Source organism: Pelobates fuscus, chromosome 3 (genome assembly GCF_036172605.1).
Source record: "Pelobates fuscus isolate aPelFus1 chromosome 3, aPelFus1.pri, whole genome shotgun sequence".
Taxonomy (NCBI): domain Eukaryota; kingdom Metazoa; phylum Chordata; class Amphibia; order Anura; family Pelobatidae; genus Pelobates; species Pelobates fuscus.
The window spans coordinates 290,076,013-290,092,743 of NC_086319.1; the positions used below are offsets into that span (position 1 = coordinate 290,076,013).

General features: G+C 39.4%; 1 protein-coding gene across 4 annotated transcripts in view; it reads left to right on the forward strand.

Annotated features, from left to right (window-relative positions):
• UNC5D (unc-5 netrin receptor D) overlaps positions 1–16,731 on the forward strand; it is a 603,711-nt gene that overhangs the window by 228,871 nt on the left and 358,109 nt on the right. The gene's annotated exons all lie outside the window — the stretch shown is intronic.

The window sequence follows — 16,731 nt, forward strand, 5'->3', positions numbered from 1 at the left end:
CACTGGGATAATGAAACAGGACAAATTTTCAGAATGTCATTGGAACTCCACTCTTTCCACTCCTCTATTAAATTATAAATAAATGTGGGGCATTTATAATAGCATGTTCAAAGTGCGTGGCAGCCTATTATACAGTAAACAATTACATATGGCAAGGTTGCCCTTCATAAAACTAACAAAGCATTTGTTTCTTGTAAAATGTATTTAATACAATATTAGTATGGCTAGATGAGACTTTTTTAAGACTAGAAGTGATACAAAACTTAGGGCTTAAAAAAACACTGTAGGGTCAGGAACATATTCCTCACCCTATAGTGTTAAAAACACTATTTAGCCCCAAAAAACCCTTAAATATAGTAAAAACTTACCTTATTGTCAGTGCTGAACCCTCCCAGTGGTCCGCCTGATAGGGAAGCATTTGATTGGCTGAAATTGTCAATTCTGATGATCTCCGCCAAGGAGACTGAGGGTGTATATTCAAGCATCTCTTGAATCAATGCATCTCTATGGGAAAAGTTCAGCTTCTCCATGCAGAGCGTGGGGGTGCTGAACGATAGTGCTGCACAGTGTGCAGCACTGACCAAGGAAGCACCTCTAGTGGCTATCTGAGGAGTGGCCACTAGAGTTGTTCCTAAGCTGTTCACTGAAAAGACAGTGTTTACAGCATAAAGCCTGCAGGGACTGACTATACTCACCAGAACAAATACATTAAACTGTAATTGCTCTGGTAACTATAGTTTTAATTTTACTTTAATTAAGTAGAAGGTATAGTCAGGTCATAACCTCACATTTTCTTTGCTACTATTGAACAAGCAGATCTCCTGTTACTTCCTTGGATCCTCACGTTATTATACATTACTGTCAGCATGTTCCCACTGATATTCTGCTTGAAAAGTAATTGTTTTAAAATCTATATGGAGGAGACAACCAACTACTTCCCCCAAACACTTGTGCAAACCATGCACATAGAATAAAGTCCTATTGCTATTCACTAGCATTCAGAACATGGTCACATATTCACTCTTCTAGGTGAGAAATACCATTTTAAAAAAGTCCTTAGTCCATTTGTAAAAATAACAACACATGAAAAACGATTAAATACACATAGAAAAAAAATGTAATGAATCAATATAAATGTAAACACAACTGTACACAATAAATTATGCAAAATGCAGAAAAAGAACAAAATTACTTGAATGAAATACTGGCATTAAATAAAATTACAGAAAACAAATATATAAGTGCCATTATATTTCTTTTTGTACCTAATTTGCTTTTAGGATCATGTGCGTGTATATATATTCCAACTCATAAAGCTACAGCAATTAAAAATAAATAAATAAAAAGCCAGTTGAATCAGCCTTCCCTGCATAAGTAGCAGGCACAGGATCCGAGATATGGATAGAAAGACTTAATGGGCTCTTTTGGAAAAATGCAGGGTTTGTATCGTTACCATGACAGCCATTTGTTCATTGGAACTAAAAGCCAATGCTGTAGCATCAGAAGAGCAATTTGATTTCCCTTTGAACATTTAACTTGTTGATGTGAACTTTTAAGAACATTTATAATGCAAGAGAACACAATCTCAACACAAGACACTTGTTATTTCATGGAAACCAATTTATCGGCTCCAAAACAATTCATTATTCGCGAGACGCAGCTTTTTCTACTTCACGGCTCAGTCGGGAAAACTCATTGCTCCTTCAGAGAGTTTAGCGGTTAAGGGGAAATGGAAATGTGATGTTTTAATCTGAGCTTCTTTTCTTTTTTTTTTCTTTCATAATATAATGTTGTTCTGCCTCCCTTATTTCAATTCACTTGTCTTTTTTGTGGAATTTTCTAATTGTGACGGCTTCACCTTCAGTGGCACTTAACGTCTGGCTACCCAATTGTCAGAGTAGATCTGTTATGTTCTCAATTTTAGCGCAACCTAATAGCTAATGGAAATTTAGCTATAGGCTATGCTAAGATTATTAAAATATTCTTCATAATTTATTTTATTTTCATTTACGTGCTTTGCAAGGAGAGGTACAGCAAAGTATTGAAATGAATTAACTCTTGCCATGCCATATACATGACACGTGAGCCCTTTTGGTACTGCTAGAGACAATGCCAAACAAACATTTGCCATTTCCTCGTTTATTCCATGAGGCAATATGGCCTGGCAAATCGCCTCAATACAGAAATTCCACAGAGTTTTTTTGTTTAGTTTTTTCTTTATTTGTACTGAGTTATTGCGGATATAACATGTCCGCAATGGGGTGAAAGAACAAAGAATTGTCAGTTTTTCTTGAGACTTCAGCATGTTGATGCTCAGTCAGAGCTTGCATTTACTGCATGAGCACAGTTTAAATAGGGTTGAGAACAGGCAAATCTCGATTCATCTAACACATTCATGACAAATAATTAGGCATCATGATGGTCCATTCATTAAACGTAACCTGAAAAGGTTAGATTTGTAAAATTGATTGAGTACAAAAGGTCATTTTGCTGTGGACTTGGGAAAGCTGATCTCTTCACAAGTACCCATTAGGGTAAACTTATATACAGAGACTATTTTAGATACATCCATATTTTAGGACTGCAATAAATTAGATGAAACATAGAAACATAGAATGTGACAGCAGATAAGAACCAATCGGCCCATCTAGTCTGCCCAACTTTCTAAATACTTTCATTAGTCCCTGGCCTTATCTTATAGCTATGATAGCCTTATGCCTATACCACACATGCTTAAACTCCCTCACTGTGTTAACCTCTACCACTTCAGCTGGAAGGCTTTTGCATGCGTCCACTATCCTCTCAGTAAAGTAATACTTCCTGAAAATTATTTTAAAACCTTTTTCCCTCTTGTTGTGGTAGTTTTTCTTCTTTTAAATATAGTCTCCTCCTTTACTGTGTTGATTCCCTTTATGTATTTAAATGTTTCGACCATATCCCCCCTGTCTCGTCTTTCCTCCAAGCTATACATGTTAAGATCATTTAACCTTTCCTGGTAAGTTTTATCTTGCAACCCATGAACCCGTAACCCTTTTTTGAACTCTTTTTAAAGCATCAATACCCTTCTGGAGATACGGTCTCCAGTACTGCGTGCAATACTCCAAGTGAGGTCTCATCAGTGTTCTGTACAATGGCATGAGCACTTCCCTCTTTCTACTGCTAATACCTCTCTATATACAACCAAGCATTCTGCTAGCATTTCCTGCTGCTCTATTACATTGTCTGTCTACCTTTAAGTAATCTGAAATAATTACCCCCTAGTCCCTTTCCTCAGATGTTGAGGTTAGGACTCTATCAAACATTTTACACTCTGCCCTTGGGTTTTTGCATCCAAGATGCATTATCTTGCACTTATCCACATTAAATGTCAGTTGCCACAGCTCTGACCATTTTTTTAATTTGCCTAAATCATTTGCAATTTGTATTATTCCTCCTGGAACATCAACCCTGCTACATATCTTAGTATCATAAGCAAAAATACATACCTTACCATCAAGACCTTCTGCAATATCACTAATAAAAATATTAAAGAGAATGGGTCCAAGTACAGATCCCTGAGGTACCCCACTGGTAACTAGACATTGTTTCCAATATACTCCATTGATTACAACCCTCTGTTGCCTGTCATTCAGCCACTGCCTAACCTATTCAACAATATGTGAATTCAAACTTAAAGATCACAGTGTATTGATGAGTCTCCTATGTTGAACAGTGTCAAAAGCCTTACTGAAATCTAGGTAAGCAATGTCTACTGCACCACCCTGATCTATTATTTTAGTTACCTAATCAAAAATCTATAAGATTAGTTTGGCATGATCTCCCTGAAGTAAACCCATGTTGTCTCTGATCTTGAAATCCATGTGATTTTAGATGTTCAACAATCCTATCCTTTAACATGGTTTCCATTACTTTCACCACTACTGAAGTAAGGCTGGCCTATAGTTGCCCGACTCCTCACTACAACCTTTCTTGTGAATGGGTACAACATCCATTCATTTCCAGTCTTTTGGGACTACTCCTGTTAACAATGATTGGTTAAATACATCCATAAATGGTTTTGCTAGTACACCACTAAGTTATTTTAATAACTTTGGGTGTATCCCATCAGGCCCCATCGACTTATTTGTCTTTACTTTTGACAGTTGAAATAGAACCTCTTCCTCTGTAAACTCACATGTAACAAATGACTAATTTGTCCTTTTTGTTAACTGAAGTCCCTCTTCTTCATTTTCATCTGTTAATACTGAACAAAAATATTAATTGAGGCAATCAGCTGGACCTTTATCCTCTTCTGCATACCTTCCTTCTTTTGTTTTGGTAATCTAACTAATCATTGTTTTACTTTTCTTTTCTCATTTATGTATCTGAAAAATGTTTTATCCCCCTTTTTTACTGACTGTGCTATTCTCCCTTCTGTGTGTGCTTTGGCGGCTTATAACTTGCTTTGCCTCTTTCTGCCTAATCTTATAGATCTGTCTATACGAACACTGCATACTGCTCATTACAGCTTTTGAAAAGGATACAAGGTGTTTGCTTACCTACAGTCAACTCATGAAGGATTTGTGCTCCTTTAAGATAAACATGTACCTTCTTAAAGGGTCCCTCCAAGCATCCCTCCAAGCTACTACAGCCCACATAAGTGTTTATGATGTTATCAGCACACTGCCACCAGTAACTCGTAATGGGGAAAACCATTTTTAATGGTTTGTCTCTTAACTGTTTCACATTGGGCGTTGAGGGTCACATAGTAGCAGCCTAACCGCATTCGATTTCTGCAGAGCTCGAGAGCTAATCCTACCACTGATTCACTGGCTAAGAGCATCAGATGAGCTCTCTCAGCAAAAGAACGAGTGTCCGTGCAAAGAAATATGCACAAAATGGACATTAGTCAGATCGGAATTTCTTTTCCTGACTCGCTAACGATGCCGAAGGTGGAGTTACACCCAGAGCAGCAGTAAAAAATATCAAACTGAAAAGCTGCAAATACAGAGTCCAAGCACTATAACCACTTCAAAACACTGAAGTGGTCATGATGCTTAGAGTAGTCTTTTAAATGACAAACCATGGTAGTGGTTTTAATGGGGTATTGCAATGGATGAAAATTGCTACCATCATAATAAATTAACTCTACTATTAAATAAATACACACAGTGGGAAATTTTCAAAATAAAATTGCCATGAGTAGGTATCCCACTTATAAAAATGGTACCCATAATGTTGCTTTCAGTATTAGTTTAAAAGATGTAAGATTTTAAGAGTTTATTGCAGCATGCCTTGCAACAACGATTGCAGGATTGAGGAGCCGGCATATCGCATAGGCAGTTATCCTGCAAAGAATGTGGGTGGCTCTCCTGAAAAGGTGGCATGTCAGCTTGTGTAATTAAAATGAAGGGAGAAACTGCACTAAATTCCAGTTGACACCAGGTGCAAACCAGAAACAGTCTCCAGGTACTCAACGTGTTCAAACCGTAGGCAGATTTATTGGGTCAAAAAAGTGTCAGAGCAGCAACGTTTTGACCTACACAGGGTTTTTGTCAAGCTAGCCTGTGGTTAGAACACATTGAGTGCCTGGATACTTTTTCCTATTAGGCATGTCAGCTTGGTGTTTATGTATGCCAGACTGTCAAAAGCTTCTCTGGAAGCCAATTGTTCAGTGCAGATCAATTTACCTTCCTTCCTGAGATTAACATATTTCCTTGATTATATTGTAGAACTAATTACCTATGTTCATGTATGTATACACACTGCAGCACCAATTTACATACCTTCAGGCATTCAGACATCCAGGAAATTAAAAAGCTTATCTCCTGAAATAAGTACAAATAAATTATTTTACAACATTAAATAGAAAAGCAATACAATAGAAGAAACAATGTAAAAGCTTTATTGAAGTCACTTCAATAGAAAAAAAAAATGAAACAAAACAAGAAAACCTCAAGGGCATTGTACATAGATGGAATGATGGATGAGAAAGCCAACGCACAGATTACATTTGAATGCACAGAAACACAACCAGTAACATACATTACTATATGTATGCAAGCAGGGCCGGACTGGGAACTAAAATCAGCCCTGGAAAAAAATTCTATACCAGCCCAATAATGCGTCGCGCCAGCATAGAGTGCTGATATAGAGGGTGAAAAAATAACTTAAAATTGAAAACTCTTACTCCAATGAAGGAACGCATATAGGGCTTCAAAATAAACAAAAGAGCGCCTTTATTTTAAGTAGACGTACATTTGCATGTAATCAATGTTTCAGTACAACTACTTTGGCCTATTAAGGACATTTTAGTAATGGTACTGAAATGCTGAATTAAATTTTTTGTGTGTATTATGCATATATAAATGTATATTACTATATGTGTAAATATTATAGGCATAATTATATGTTACTAATACACACATCAATATACATGCATATATATATATATATATATATATATATATATATATATATGTATATATATATATATATATATATATATATATATATATGTGTGTGTATTACTGTCAGGATCACATCAATTTACGTCTATTACCTTTACCTTGTTTAGTGTATCTTGTCTCCAATTGTCTACTTTCCTCTTACAGCAACCCTTGTGCATCTTTTACTTCATCCCAGTCCCTGTGTGTTTCTTTTTACCCTTCTCTAGCCTCTGTATTTCTCTTTTCCCCAGCCCCTTCTGTGTTGTTCTTAGCCCCAGCCACTTTGTCTCTTTCTCCCCTTCCAAATCTTGTCTGTGTGTCTCTTTCTAACTCCAGACTCTGTGTGCCTCTTTCTCTTCTCCCAGCCACTCTCTGTCTCTTTTTCCCCAGCCCAGCGTTGCCTCCCACAAATCTTGTGTCACTTTGTTCCCCTTCCCTACTCTCTGTCTCTTTGTCCCCCCAACAAACCTTCAGTGTGTCTCTCTTCCCCATCTCCTCGCTGTGTCTCTCTTCCCCATCTCCTCCCTGTGTCTCTCTCTTACCCATCTGTCTCTTTGTACCCCTATCCCCTGTGTCTCTCCATTACCCCATCTGTCTCTGTGTCCCCCCTTCTCCTGTGTCTCTCTAATACCCCTCTCTTTGCCCTCCCAACCCTATGTCTCTCTATTACCCCTCTGTCTCTATTACCCCTCTTTGTCCCCCATCCCCTGTCTCTCTATTACCCCTCTGTCTCTTTGTCGTCGTCCCCCAACCTGGTGTCTTTCTATTACCCCTCAGTCTCTGTGACCACCTTTCCCTGTGTTTCTATTACCCCTCTATTTGTCTCTGCCCTTCCCCTCTATTTGTCTCCCCCTTCCCCTCCATTTGCCCCCTTCCCCCTCTATTTCTCTCCCCCCTTCCCCTCTATTTGTCCCCCTTCCCCTCTATTTGTCTCCCCCCTTCCCCTCTATTATTTGCCCCCCTTCCCCTCTATTTGTCCCCCCCTTCCCTTCTATTTGTCCCCCCTTCCACTCTATTTGCCCCACTTCCCCTCTATTTGTCTCCCCCCCTTCCCCTCTATTTGCCCCCCCTTCCCCTCTATTTGTCTCTCCCCCCTTCCCCTCTATTTGTCTCCCCCTTCCCCTCTATTTGCCCCCGTTCCCCTCTATTTGTCCCCCCTTCCCCTCTATTTGTCTCCCCCCTTCCCCTCTATTTGCCCCCCTCCCCTCTATTTGTCCCCCCCATTCCCCTCTATTTGCCCCCACCTTCCCCTCTATTTGTCTCCCCCCTTCCCCTCTATTTGTGCCCCCCTTCCCCTCTATTTCCCCCTCCCCTCTATTTGTCTCCCCCATCCCCCTCTATTTGCCCCCCCTTCCCCTCTATTTTTCTCCCCCTTCCCCTCTGTTTGTCTCCCCCCATTCCCCTATATTTGCCCCCCCCCTCTATTTGTCACTCCCTTCCCCTCTATTTGCCTCCCCCCTTCCCCTCTATTTGTCTCCCCCTCTTCCCCTCTATTTGCCCCCTCCCCTCTATTTGTCCCCCCATTCCCCTCTATTTGCCCCCCTTCCCCTCTGTTTGTCCCCCCATTCCTCTCTATTTGCCCCCCCTCCCCTTCCGTGTCCCTTCTGACCTTTTTACAGGAGGACTGAGGGAGGGGGCGGAGCTAACTACCATGCTCCCTCGCGATTCCCATAATTCCCAGCATTTACACATCATAGAGTAATCCCTACTCTATGATGTGTAGATGCTGGGAATTATGGGAACCGCGAGGGAGCTTGGTAGTTAACTCCGCCCCCTCCCTCAGTCCTCCTGAGCTGACAGCTGCACGGCTGTCAGTATCAGTGAGTGTGCCGCCGGACCGGTTAGGTGGCCGCCCGGCACACTTGCTGATACTGACAGCAGCATAGCTGTCAGCACAGGAGATGGGGCCGCCAGCCGCAAGGTGAGTAATCACCTCAGAGTGTGCCGCCGGACCGGCCACCCGGCGGCACCGACATGCGGCCGGCGGCCGCGATTTTATTCAAATATAGGGAGCAGGGCTCCCTCTCTCTATCCAGCCCCCCCAGGTGCCGCGGCCCATGGGAAATTTCCCGGTATCCGGTGGGCCAGTCCGGCCCTGTATGCAAGAGAAAAGACATACATTTATATACCTTACTATCCATGTATGCATGCACACATATACACATATACTACATATTTTGCTTTATGTATGCAGTCACACAGGTTGACATGCTATAACCCTATTGAACAAGCTCAGCTTAGTGGAAAGGGGCCTTGACAGAGCTGGGAGGGGGGCATAGGGGGAAGGCCCCCAGAGATTGTGAGTTGGATTGTAAGAGGCTGTACTAGTGTAAATAGGCATACATTTAAAAAAAATACACTTTTAAGCTGCTTACTTGGCCTAATATGTCCCTCCCTCCCATGTTAGTTGGGTGTATTGAAATGCTTAGTTCCCGTTTGGTCACTGTGGCGGGGCTAGAGAGCGGAAAGTCATGGTCAAACAGGATCTGGGTTAGTTCAAATAGAAGAGGGAAGTTAGGCTGCTGGTTAAGAGGTTGGTTAAAATGATTCATTATGAACTTTGGTAGGTTTCGAACTCGGTGGTAGCTCAGAACCTGATGGGTGGTAGGGTATATGGGTATACCCCTACCATGGTTTGTTAACAAAGTCATGGCACTTTAAATTATGTTAATGATGTTTATTATTATTGTTATTTATGTTATTTATATTTTCTCTTTAAATATGGGATATTGTCTTTTTTTCATACAGGGACATGTGGTGTTATATGGCAGGGTTGGGGTGCAATTACTTTAATTATATTATGTTTATTATTATTAATAATGAAGCTGTGGAAATATTTGACCCACCCATTAGTGTCAGTGTTTTATTGGATTAGGTATTATGGGGGTAATTCCACCTGCCCATATGGCGACTATGCGCCTGTCATGTGCTTTGTGTATACACCATTGCGTCGAGTTACATTCAAGTTGCATACCTTGCTGTATGTATCACGGCACAGATTTACATACCTCTCCATATGTATGTAGCTCTGCACAGGCTTACATACCTTACAGCAACACAGATTCATTTATGGATACACACTATTATCCGCTCCGAATACACATCCAGCATCTGACAGAAAGCCCATGATATCTGCCAGCAGTACAAATTGCCAAAAACAACAGCACATCAGTAAATAAGAACACCGTTTAAGAGACAGACGTGACATCCGAGATAAACCTTAAAAAACAATCCCACTGCGAGATCCTTCAATGAGGCGCATTTGACTAAATTGTTTAATGTCTTAATAGAAAGCTAATGGTCTTTGAAATGGAAACATTTGATTGGTTAAATACTAGTAATTAAGGGGCATTTAATGCCTGCTTGGAGCAGACTGTGTTTAAAAGAATTGGTTCGTTAATGAGAAAATTGTGGAAAAGGCTGATATTGATAATGCACATTATTTCAGCCATGTTGGTGGGGACGCTACAATCTAGATTGGAATTTCACTTTTGGCATCAAATAAAGAGCTGAGTGTTGGCTGTAAATGTAGAATGATTGTAACTAAAATTATTTTACATTCTATTGACATTTAGTCTGCGTAATAGATTTTTGCTTCCAGTGCGAGAACGTCGGCAGTTTTTATTCTGCTCTGAGTGGGGTGAAATTATCAACCACATGACTTAATGGATCATTTTATAACAAAACAAAACTACTTAACCTAGTTAAGGTGCTTTATTGGTTTGTTGGCTTTTCTTTTAGACACTGCAAAATCACCTAAAACCATCTGGAAAAACACGTTTTATTGGATACTACAAAACATAGTATATATAAGAAAGTACGATGTTAAGAATAGAAGAAATTATAATGTATACATATTCCATATGAATCCACAGGTGACATTGTTCTGGTGCTTGGATTTTTCCAACTGGCTTAGAAATGGATGTAAATGCTACAACAACATTTTATGCAACATACAATTTGGACTTTACAGAAATATTGATGGTCTGGAGTTTAGCTCTTAATAGGCCAGTATACGTTTGCCGTGACTTTTTTCTTTTAAATCTACATCAGGAGGATAAGTGTGTTGATTGAGGTGTCTAGGAGGGTTTGGCTATGCCGGCTTGGTTCATCTACAATTGATGTGAGTTATTAGTGATGTATAAACCGAACTCTCTTATCGTTAACCTTTTATCTTAATGCACAAGTTTTAGCCCTAAGTTATCAAAGCAAATGTGTCTAACCCCGAAACCTAAACCTAATGCCTCATAGCACTTCAAACCCCCCCCCCCCCCTCCATTCATTACTGGACTAGCAAATGTGTCTAACCCCGAAACCTAAACCTAATGCCTCATAGCACTTCAAACCCCCCCCTCCATTCATTACTGGACTAGCAAATGTGTCTAACCCCGAAACCTAAACCTAATGCCTCATAGCACTTCAAACCCCCCCCTCCATTCATTACTGGACTAGCAAATGTGTCTAACCCCAAAACCTAAACCTAATGCCTCATAGCACTTCAACCCCCCCCCCCCCCCCCTCCATTCATTACTGGACTAGCAAATGTGTCTAACCCCGAAACCTAAACCTAATGCCTCATAGCACTTCAACCCCCCCCCCCTCCATTCATTACTGGACTAGCAAATATGTCTAACCCCGAAACCTAAACCTAATGCCTCATAGCACTCCAAAATCCCCCCTCCATTCATTACTGGACTAGCAAATGTGTCTAACCCCGAAACCTAAACCTAATGCCTCATAGCACTTCAACCCCCCCCCCTCCATTCATTACTGGACTAGCAAATGTGCCTAACCCCGAAACCTAAACCTAATGCCTCATAGCACTCCAAAATCCCCCCTCCATTCATTACTGGACTAGCAAATGTGTCTAACCCCGAAACCTAAACCTAATGCCTCATAGCACTTCAACCCCCCCCCCCTCCATTCATTACTGGACTAGCAAATGTGCCTAACCCCGAAACCTAAACCTAATGCCTCATAGCACTTCAAAAATCCCCCCTCCATTCATTACTGGACTAGCAAATGTGTCTAACCCCGAAACCTAAACCTAATGCCTCATAGCACTTCAAAAATCCCCCCTCCATTCATTACTGGACTAGCAAATATGTCTAACCCCGAAACCTAAACCTAATGCCTCATAGCACTCCAAAATCCCCCCTCCATTCATTACTGGACTAGCAAATGTGTCTAACCCCGAAACCTAAACCTAATGCCTCATAGCACTTCAACCCCCCCCCCCTCCATTCATTACTGGACTAGCAAATGTGCCTAACCCCGAAACCTAAACCTAATGCCTCATAGCACTTCAAAAATCCCCCCTCCATTCATTACTGGACTAGCAAATGTGTCTAACCCCGAAACCTAAACCTAATGCCTCATAGCACTTCAAAAATCCCCCCTCCATTCATTACTGGACTAGCAAATATGTCTAACCCCGAAACCTAAACCTAATGCCTCATAGCACTCCAAAATCCCTCCTCCATTGATTACTGGACTGAAACCTATATCTGGCAGAGGAGCTAAGGATTTGTAATGACACTTTATTTTAGTCCTAACAAATTTATTGCCACATGTAATGTGTGCAAAACACGGGAAGGTTTGTACTAATGATTTTCAAAAAGCCTTGGTGTTATCTAAAGATTGCTACTATGTTTGCATATTAATTAGTACTAAATCATTAAACAAATACACCGTTATTGCTAATATTCAAAGCTGTGCATGATATTTTGTGCAAGTAGTGCACATTTTTATGTACTATTTATCATCATGGACCTGGCTCAGTTTTATTCATTATATTATATTTTCAGATACTGTTTATTTTTACAATCTTTTTTTTAAACAAGGATAATTTGTGCCTGGCCATGTTTGGCTATTTGCCTATTAATACATTTTAGATAATTACAATGTGTCTATATATCCCCTATCTCATCATACCATCTGCAAGCTTAAATGTTATATTCCAATTGTTTTACATGAACAGTTATTTTTAGATAGATTCTTATTACTGAGACTTACTGACATACCCAGAGCGAGTTGTGAAACAAATGTATTCAGTTGCCAAATCCTCTAGTTTAGAACAGTCTAAAACGTAAAAAAAAAAACATTTATTACTCAACCTAGGAGCGCTTGATGGCCCAAAGCTTCCTTACTATAAACAATCAGCTACCTAAAAAGAACAAAAACCAGACACTAAGCAATGTAGGATATGGAGCCTTATGAGCACGCATACTATAATAAGACTTTATGATAGACTGCCCTCAAACTAGAGCAATCTATCAGTAGATAGCATGTTTACAGAGTCTCTAATGTGCTTAGAATGGATCAGGTTAGTGGGCAGCCAGGCTTGATTACGTGTTTAATACTCGAGGGGGATTGCAAAAGAATTGAGGTGAATATCTATGTCCTAGAAATTCTAGGAATAAGAGGGCAACTTTGAAAGCAGGAATATTATCTCATAGTCCCCTAGACAACTAGATTCTACAACCCTTAGAAATTATGAGACGTAGATCATTTATTATATATCATTTGTTTTCTCTCATTCGTCATTGGGCACAGCCCACTGTGATATCGCACTTAATATCTTTTCAAAAGAACAAAGCACTGACCAGTGTCAGTACATATACCATAATTTCTTTGCCTGAATGCAGTTTCTGTTTTACCTTTAGATAAGTACTGTGAATGGGTTCAACGTTAAAATCTAACTCTATGAAGATACTATCTATAATCCTAGCTAGCACTAACCATCAGCTGTATCCTTAACTGTTCTGGCATTATGTTAACCTGCACCATTTACAATAGAACTACATTTACTCTGCTCTCTTTTTAACATTGCGTCATCTTGTCATTGATCAATTAATGCTCAGCATTTATAGTGCTTGCTTCTTGCAGTAATGTAAGATATTAGGATAGTGTAACAGCCACAATAGGGGCACTTCTCGAGCTTGAACAGGAAGAGACTTCCACCTCTGCACACCTTGATCTATCTTCTGCTGAATAATTAATTATGATAACATTTGGGATGGCTGTCCAGCAGGCAATATGTACCAACGCTAAGGGTTTTCAGATTAAACTATTATTACTATCAATCACGTCATTTCATTTTTTCATAATAAGAATAATTTTGGTGACACTACCTGTAAAACAAGAGATACAAATGGAAATAGAATTACTTGTTTACAAATAAATACAAGTTTAAAAAAAAAATAACAACTCTTACGGGAATTGCAAGGTCTGGAGGCAAATGCAAATAGGACATATTGTAATGAATGCTGTGCTTTTATTTAATTCCAATTCAATACGGAGCGTAGTGGCAGTAGTCTGCACAGTGCACCAGGCCATAAAGGGTTAGGACCGGCTCACAGTAGCGTACATGTTTTACAATATGCTCAACATTACCTCCTGGATTCAAAAGATTAATATTTAAAGTATTTGCTTTCTGGTTTATATAATATTACAAGATGCTAGCACAACATTGCAGTGATTACTCTAAATAATGCATTCACTTATGGCTATAGAGCTCTGCTGTCTGCAGCTGAAAAGCGCGCCGTGTTGCCAGCCGAGGCGAAGGTTATATGCTGTGATGTTTGTTATGACGCCTGATGCATGTAAAGGTTTGGATGGAGTTCAGTGTTTCTGTCTGTGTAGAGGCCTGCGAATTGGATCAAGATGAAGGTCTGTGCATAGACTGAAACATTGTATAATACAAAGTCAACAGGACTATCAAAGCTGCAGGGACGAGATAAAAGATATCTTTAAGGTAGGGTATGGTGCCCTCTCTGTCACCTAGTTCTCTGGATTGAAAACTCATAGCATGTGATAGCTTGTATCATGGTTCTTACGGAGCTGTGCATGTGCGTAAAAAAAGTAATCATTAAAGACACCTGTCATATTTACTGAGGGTGGACTTATCCCTTTGATTTAATCTATGCTGCATAATATACCCTGATGGCCACATCTATGTTCCAATAAATAAAAATGTCTGTCTATACCTTGCTTTTAAAAAGGCTTCAACCAGCTCTTATTCTTTTCCCTAAAAAAAATATTTTTTCACATTTTATATTAACAATAGTTTAACTTGGGATAGGGAGTGTTAAGGATAACACTTATCTTAATATAAAAACCCAAATGGATGAAAAATATATCAATACAGTATATTTCAGTAAATGTGAGTCTGTATGACTAAATATCTTTGACTTAACTGATGTGCAGCATTTTATGAAATGCTACTGTTAGTGAGTTTAACATCTTTTTTTGCTTGAGGTGCCATTCTGTACTAGGCCTGCTAATGTTGTTTCTGTGCATATTTCTGTGCACAGTGGGGCATTCATTGGCTGAGTGTGATCACTCTCATCCAATGAATGAGCTGAAGGATCAGCATCCCATGTCTGCAATTCTGTAGTAGCAGCATGTCATTAACTTGCCTAGAGAGGAGAACTGGCAACTGGCCTGTACCTAGGTGAGAGGGCAACCCATAGCAAAATGGCTTATTTTATTACTCAATAAAGGCATCAGGGTACTCCTACCATAATACAATGTTTAATTTTAAGTATTACAGAATAAAAAAACAACAGGGTAACAGACTTTAAAGAGAAAATTAATTAATAGGTGCAGGCATATTCATCTCTCTATATGAGATATTATCCAATTGCAGGCAATCTCAGGCTGCCTTTTGTGTGCCAATTTGAGATAATTCAGCCTTCTTCTGCTTTCCGGTGAAAAACAAGGGTTGTTATAAAGGCTTAATGGGAACATAGCTCATATGTCCAAGAAAATAGTGCCTTAAAAAATGCTTAAATAATGACGAAAATTCGTGTAGGAGGGGAGAAATTATTCTCCTGTACAGTGCAAGTTTTAATAGGAATAAAACTATGTTTGTAGCAATTCTTTGATATTGGTGATATTCATCGTTAATGATGTGACAGCACTCATTTGTAACTGATATATTAATCATCCCAAGAGGTTCCAATAATATTAGCCTTTTAATTGAGAAATGGTGAGGTCCAGTCCCTGCTTGCCAACTCCATTGAAAATCTCTTTTATTACGTTAGTGTTGAGAAAAAAGTCTGCCATTTCAACTTAGAGGAAGAAATGATTTTCCTATTGATTAACAATATATCTGATGATGTTTTAATGAGAAAAGAAAAAGGCATTGAATATTTATAATATTTTGACCTTTTCAAGGATTTTGTGGAGGGAATGTTTGTGTTTGAAGGGCTTAAATATTAAAGAGAAAAAATACAGCCGCATGATTTGCTTATTGGAAAGAGCTTTTGATGAAAAATGAGTGCGTTAGAAGGGGAGCTGATTTATTATTAATTCTATTAATTATTATTTACAGTATTTATAGTTTTTAGGTTATCGTTATTGGATTGGATTGGACATAGGCATGCACGAGAAACATAAAGTGGTGCAAATAAACTATAGGTGGGGCGATCCCCATGGAAACCAACAGACACATTTCATTGGTAACTGCTCTTTTACATGTTTGCACCACTTTTTAGAAAATAAACCCTTTGATAAATCTCTACAGAATACCTAGGTCAATTTCCACCACTGTATTTTAAAGGTTGAATTGAAAAAAAGGCTTTTTACAAGAAGAACAGAACAGTGGAGGGGCCTTCAACACTTAAAGAAACAGTCCAAACACCAAAACCACAATACCACACTGTAGTCTGCTGAGTGCTGGTCATCAATTAGCTGATGCTGTCAGCCAATATGCTAAACCTTCCGTAGCTCTCACTAAGCTGATGAGGAGAAATGGAGCAGCATCCAGTGTACCCCAGATAAGAAGTCAAACTGTTCTAAAACAAACTGACTATACTTATATTGGAAAGAGTGCTAGGGGCACTCATGACACCATAATCACCTCAGTGTGCGGCAGTAGTCATGATGCTCTGAGGGTTCTTTGATACAATTTTAACAATCCCTGGTTATCAAGTTAAGGAACCAGCCCAGATTTCTATTACATGGGTTTTTCCTTAATATGCTACTTCATGGCTATCTACCAGCACGATAGTGCTATATGATGTCTTATCTGAGTGTTCTCAGTCTTTGTGACAGACCAGGGGTTTTTCCTGCCCTGAGCGCAAGAATATAACCTTCAGTACCCTACGTGTTTGTTTAACTCGTGAAATGCTAACATTGATGCACAAACATTCTCAACACAAAAAAGAATAGATGCAAGAATAGATGCAAACTACATAAATACTCAAATCACTTAAAGTGGCACTGTCATGCTGAACTTACTTTCCCTAATCGCTTCCTCTCTCAGGATCTGTTCTTCATTTCTTTCTATCTGCTCTAG